The sequence below is a fragment of the Anoplophora glabripennis genome, unplaced genomic scaffold (genome assembly GCF_000390285.2).
Source record: "Anoplophora glabripennis isolate ALB-LARVAE unplaced genomic scaffold, Agla_2.0 scaffold145, whole genome shotgun sequence".
Taxonomy (NCBI): Eukaryota; Metazoa; Arthropoda; class Insecta; order Coleoptera; family Cerambycidae; genus Anoplophora; species Anoplophora glabripennis.
Genome location: NW_019416303.1, coordinates 955690 through 962842, shown reverse-complemented (window position 1 = coordinate 962842; position 7153 = coordinate 955690). Strand labels below are relative to the sequence as shown.

Sequence of the window (7153 nt, the reverse complement as noted above, 5' to 3'; positions counted from 1 at the left end):
TTGACTTTGTACGTGTAAATCTTTGTTTTTAAACTCTTGAGTTTGTTTCTACGCTTTCGACAAAAACCGGCTCGACTATTTGGGGATGTTCCTGGGTTATTTCGTTATCTTCCGTTTCAAAGGGTCTCCAGAAAGCCATACTAAATTACTAGATAATTACATATAATATTTATTTTAATAACCCTTTACTAGTTACAACATGAACAAATAATATTAACTAATAATTAATAATACGTATTATACCAACAATAAATATATCACGCCAAGCACTGCTCTTCACTGCACTGGCAAAGCCAAGTAAACTGCGTTCGACACCAAACTAATTATAGAATACCATGCAATAAATGATTTACGACCTAGTGGACCAATACAGGTTTGCTTTGACGACCAGCGCGCCGCCGTCGATTCTACATCAGGCGGACTGGTCTACCAATACCGGACTCGCCCAATGGCTATTCGAGTATAAATTACGAGACAGATCATGGCTAAAGCATAGGATGAAATTTCAAGAGAAGTGCAGTGCTTTCAGATTCACAGGTTCCAATTGATATCGTAATAACTATAATAATAAAAGATCCTGGATTCAGATCTCCTTTGTTAGACCAAGTTGTTTTGTTCCTAGAGATTCTTCCTGTATTTACTGTACCAGAAACACAAAACGACGTCATATATCTCCACGAACTCGTTTCTAATATATGAACTGTATGAGTATTGCATCCTCAATAGCCTATTGGTTTTGTGACGAAACTTTCGCATATTTTATTTTTAATTTGATGTACCTTAGCCTGTTCTGTTCGTCATACAAATGTAACAAACTCGAAGAACACTATTCGCAAATGACCCAGTTTTTGAGGATTTGGGAGTCATTTTCTCGAAAATGATGGTGGGTGCTGGTGCTAATCTGACTAGATTAATCAAAAGAACAGCCCACCTCTTTTTATGTGCCTGTTTAATTTTGCTTGAAATTAAAACAATAAAAGGCACATGTGTGCGTAATGAAAACTAAATTAGTACTTATAACCTAAAAATTGAACTAGCAACTTCTCTGTTGAAACAAAAAACGGAACAAAAAAAGCGGATAACTGGCTATCTACGACCACAACTTTTTAATTCTTTTATGTAGGGGATTTCCAGATGTTCTCAATAAGCCCTTATAATTTTAATTATTATCAAATTTGAGCACCGTTTTATAGTTTCAAGGGTTCTCTGATCTGGTTATTGAAAATACTTATGTCTTTGTACTTACCAAATAAATACGAAACATCAGAAATTATCATGTATCTGACGTTTATTTGCAAATGTTTTAATTCAGTTCAATTTATCAATGAAATACTTTTGTAAATTTGAAGATGTACTCTTGGGGCCAATTTTATTTTTCAATTATAATGCAAATTTTTCCCGGACAGTCACGGTTGACTGAGCTTTCTCGTTAATTCGGTGTAAAGGCAAGAACCGGCAATTACATGCTTTCATTGGGCGGCATTGCCGGATCGCAAAAAGTTTTATCGTTGCCACAGCATAATGGAAAGGCGTAATTGGACGTAAACAAAGCGGTTTCTGCCGCTAGTTAGATCCGTTGGACTGGAACTGGTTCTGTCATACGTCCAAAAATGCGAAAGCCAGCCTCAATTTTCAAGGGTTCTCATTATTCTGCATGCATTTCCATTCTGGAGTTTCAGATTTAAATGTAGTTATAAAACTGTGAGTTCACATTTTTGAAAGGGCAGGTAACAAAATTAAAAAAATATTTAGCGGTCATCTTTAAAAATAGTATACGTTTTCCAATATTAAATTTAAAAACAACAATAAATTGGTATTAGATTGAGTTTTTCTGACACAATGAAAAGAAAAGATAAATGGGTCAGTTTTCCCCGAAATAGTGGATTTTCTGAGAAATATCAAGGTCATGGGTAAATTTTACTAATGACATCGTGTTCAGCACCTCATATTACTACTAAAATTATATATTTGGACAAAATCAGTTTTGACCCATATTTAGGCCAGTTTTCACCCAAAAATTTCACTTTTCTCCGAAATTCATCGACAAGTCATGACTTTTGGCTAGAGGATACTGTTCAAATTCCTTCGCAAATGATATGTGGGGTCTCTTGGGTTTGGACTTTTTTCTTGTGTGCCAAATTTTGTTGCCTTTGAAAATTATTTCAATGTTTTCAAAAGTTCTATAAACGTATCTAGAATAATATATGTTCTAGGCATCATATACAATTTTTTTAAATTTGATCTTTCGAAGAAATTGATGTTTGTAAATGAATAAATAAATAAATGATACAAACATTTTGCTACACCTTCCTTTATGTTTATACAATGATTTCAATTGAAATTTAAATATCTATTGGTAGTTGTTGACTTCCCCCTTACACTTGTCATATCCATGATTATTCTTTCTAATTATAACGTCTAAAATATGTAAGGAATTATTCTTTACAGTTCCTAAAGTGATCGATTGTTCTTTGACATTTATATAGTTCAAAACATGTTTTAAATCCATTTTGAGAAAATATGTTTTTTATTTAAATTAAAATAGTTATTTTCAAAATATTCCATAAAATAAATATATGTGTTGACCGAAATCATCTTTATGTTCTTTTTATACATATACGGGGTGTCCCAAAAGTGACGGCCGTCTTTCTGGGATTGGATTAAGGAGACCAAAACAAATTGGAAATCAAGTGAAAATTTTTCCTATTGTTTTTCTTTGTCGAGTTATTCAAAAAATTAGAAATAAACATTTGGGCTGGAGTAGTTCAGAGCTGTATTTGTTGCAACTGTATGTTTTTAAATGAAAATCATTGCCATTGCTAGATTACATTCCGTTTGCGGTTAGACTAAATTATTGGTTTCAACATGATGGAGCTTGTATCACATTATGGTTTACGAGTATGAAATTATCTGACTCAAAATTTCCCAGACAATGTATTGGAAGGGGTGGACCCATAGCATGGCCTTCTAGATCACCAGATCTGAATCCTCTAGATTTTTCTTTTCTGCTGTCGCCGTTAATAGACCAAGAGATGCTACAAAGGGTTCATGCTTCAATGTTGAATCGTGTCAATCTTTGTCGTGAAGTAGAGGGCAACTTATTTGAACACCTTTTGTAAAAACAATTTCTATTATTTAAGCACTATATGGTTTTATTTTATAAGTTTTTTCCTCTCCATTTTAAAATTGTTTCATTATTAAAATGTTTTTCTCTATCTTTTTCAGGTTACTTACAAACAGGTACAACCGACAATCGGGAACTATACTTACCTACTATTGTCTTGGTAAATGCACATACCTCAGTTTTGAGACAAAAAAATTGGATTTTCACTTTTTTAGTTTTTTTTAATCATTTTTTTTAATAACTTGACAAAGAAAAACAATCGGAAAATTTTTCAGTCTTGATTTTCAATTCGTTTTTGTCTCCTTAATCAAATCCCAGAAGGACGGGCGGCACTTTTGGTACACCCTGTATAAAAAAGTATATTTTTTCCATCCGTTTCTATTTATTTTCGAGTTACAAAACCATTTATGATTTATATATAAAGAAGGTACGTATTTTTAATTTTGATAGAAATAGTTGGTTACCATAATAATATTACTTTTGTAAAGTAGCGTAACTGTAATTTCTCTATCAAAGATCGAAGGAATTTTTACACTGGCTGAATAAGATTTTACCAAACAAACAAAAAATAACAACGAACATTTGCTTCGCAAATTTAAATTTTGTACCATTTGTGGCGACTTATATAAAAGTTAATTATTATAACAGTAAACTATAGGCCGCTGAAGACTAAAAATGTACTTTAGTTATACAGGGTGTCCCGTTCATGTTTCAAAAAACTTGTGTGCAAGTTCCTAATTGAAAAATAATGGGGGTAGTTCATGTAACGTTTTTTCTTAGACGACCTGTTTTCGAGATACAGTGCGTATCTAGTGCGTATTTACTTTCTAAATGGTGTTCTTTAATTATCTTTAAATCGGCTAAAGTTAAAAAAGTCAACATTTGTAAACAAGTAAACATCAACTGAGCGTTAAGAATAATGTGCAAACGGTTTCTTTCTGAAATGCAGAGGGATACAATCGAAAAAGAAATGTGTTAAAAGTCAAAATATCTAAACGGTTTTGTAAACTCTAACTAAAGCATACTACAAAAAAGGTATACTTGTCGAAATTCGCTAGTATGTACCATTTTCGAAAAAACTAAAGTTGCATTTTTTTGCTCACATAAAGCGGCACAAGTACACACCTATATTAACAGAATATTAAATTGAGAAATGAGTTGAAGACATTTATCTACCTAGCTTATTTATTCTTTGCATTTAAGAATATAATTTTAATTGCTTACGTATCACATAAAACAGTTAAATAAAATATTTTATTAACTTAAAGAAATAAAAAATATTTATTTTAAGTTTAAGCTTGTTGTAAAGTAACTTTCAAAAGAGTAAATCAAAATAAACAAATTATGATATGTTACGTGAATCTAGAGTGAGAGGTGGAAGAAGACCGGCGCAGTAGAGCCACGGCAAGCCTGAGGCATGCGACATCTCTAGGACGACTAGAGAGAAGGGACGGCGATACACGGCGGGCGCGATTCTTGTAGTGGTGCGATATTATTAATAAATGCGTTTCTATTGAAAGTGTATTTTCTTCTAATAACTCAAAAATAAGTGTAACAGATAGTTAATTATCTATTAATAACTAATTTTTGATTTTGTAAACTGGTACACTACCATTACTAAAATAAACAATTACTGAATGGACTGAATTGTAGGTGAACATGAATGCTTAAAAAAATGATAAGAACAGAAAAATATTAGGAAACAAACTCGGAGACAGACAGAACAAAATACCTGCACATGTAAATAAATTAGCAAAACTCGAAATACTGCAGTAGATTCTGAAATTGTCCCCCATTTGCTTCTATGCAACTTCATTTTTCTCGAAAATGGTACATGCTATCAAAAAGTTCATGCAGGGCAGTTTTTGCTTTAATTCTTAATATACACCGCCCTTTAAGTTGAAATATTTGATTTGATGGTTGGATTTACCTTGAAAACCAAGCTCAAGAATGTATCTTCAATTATTTTTCTTAATAGTCCAAGCATTCTGTCACAGATTAATGTTAAATTTGCAGAAATTGTTACCTGGACAAAAAAAATATGACTGTATAGAAAATTAAAATTTAAATTGAGTTTCTTGTTCTTTAAACTNTCCTTTAAAAGTCTGTAGATAGTCGATTTTCCAATCCCTGTCAATTTTGTTAGCATTAGTGTTACCCGATAATTACCTGAAACGAAATATTACCACGCCCATGGCCGGTTCTTATCTCGGGGTTTTATTACTCTCTTTCATTTCCAAACAGACTATAGCTTTTCTAAAGCTCTCGTCAAAAACTGCTATAAATTCGCTGAAAATTAGGCATAAAAACGCCCCCATTAATAAAGTTTTACTTTAGTTTTTACTTGTTATATTCTCTTTTGCATTTACGTTTAATGAAACCTGAAAATGGTTCTATTATTATACATATTGATATTAAAGCTGCGATACAAGAGCGTACACAAATTTTCCGTTAAAGTTACTCTCGAATTTATCCGATTACATTACATCGTTTATGTACCTAGACGGCATGTTTGTTTTTTCAATATGCATACGTAAAAGGATAATACATACAGCAGATTGAAATGATATTAAATTTAAACTGTACGAACTCCACCGTAACTGTGAAAGTGAAACTTGAATAAATGTATATGATAACAAACAAAAAAACTGAAAGGCACTTTCAATATTCGACATTAGATACGCGTTTCACTAATCAAATTAGCATTGGAATACAAAACGAACTGAATAATGCAAAAAACGTTTATTTGTGTTGGTAAACAAATTCTTTTTATATTGTTTTCTCGTGTCTAACATTTGAATAATTTGTCATAATGTTGCATTACTTAATTAATTTTGTAATATTCATTCGTGGCCACCAAAAGTTGTAAAACAAAATTCATTTTCTAAATACTTAAAATTCTATTAACTTATGCGATAGAAATTGCATATCAGTTTTACATCGTTACTGTTAACAGTTACATTTTTCTCAGTGTAAATTAAAAAAGGGCTTCCAAAAAAATTAACGCATACAATAATACTGACATTAATTTGTTATACTTATAAACCTTTTAACTGCACTTAAAAGTGCGTATAGCAAATAAAATCATACCCGTATTTTCGGGCCGTCCTAACATTTTTTTTAAATAAATTTCAGTAAGAAGCAAATACACGACTTTTTTATCATGGGTTGAAAAACTATACCTCCTTTAAGAATATTATTTCAACTACTATGTAGACAATATTTATATAGTATAGAACATGTACCACTTTTTACAGTGTAAACAAAACTCCAACCCTATACAATAAAGCAACCAGATACCAGTACCAGATACACCCATCGTGTATAACAACTGATTGATACAATGGTGCACACATAAAACGGTTCTCTAACCTCTATTTGCAACATGGACTTACCACATCCAAAGCATCGTACACCGACAAAACTTTTGTATTATCTGGACACTGTCACCAACGCTGTACCGTGCATAATGCTCAGGCTCACGAAATCTTCCGGTTCTAATTCACATCTAGCAACAACACACCGTCAAAGAGCCATCCAGAAGGATATACGGAACTGGATTATACAACGTGACCCAGTCTGCGCGATGGTGGATGGAGAATTGTACTTGGTCGGACGGCGAAGAACCTGAAAGCAGAACCCGGAGCGGCGACCCACAGTGTCGTAGCCCGCATATCAAAAGAGGGTTTATATAGTTTATTTCAGGTATTGAAGAAAAACTGCCAAGCAACTTTAGCTTTAGCATAAGACAAATCATGCTTAAATAATTAGATTTTAAAATATAGACTGTAATCTCTGAAAACTACAGTAAATAAATTAAAATGAATATTTTGAAAAGGTAAAGCGTCTTGTCAAAGGAATAAAACAGGAGTAGAAATAGTTTGGTTTGCAGGCTTTTGTAGTAGCTGTGAGTGGTTGTACAATTTCCAAACTGGTTGCCGTCGCTGGTTTAAACTTCTTGGCATTTTCAGATATCTCTTTTTTTCATTCTCTGGAGATTAAGTCATCTGGCAAAAATTATTTCAATTT

General features: G+C 32.4%; 1 protein-coding gene across 1 annotated transcript in view; it reads right to left on the bottom strand.

Annotated features, from left to right (window-relative positions):
* Positions 1–6708, bottom strand: part of LOC108904281 (kelch-like protein 26) — a 35028-nt gene extending 28320 nt beyond the window's left edge. Inside the window, exon 1 of the mRNA XM_018706765.1 lies at positions 6520–6708. The gene's annotated coding sequence lies outside the window, so the exon portion shown is untranslated. The remainder of the gene's footprint in view (positions 1–6519) is intronic.
* Positions 6709–7153: the final 445 nt, after the last annotated feature.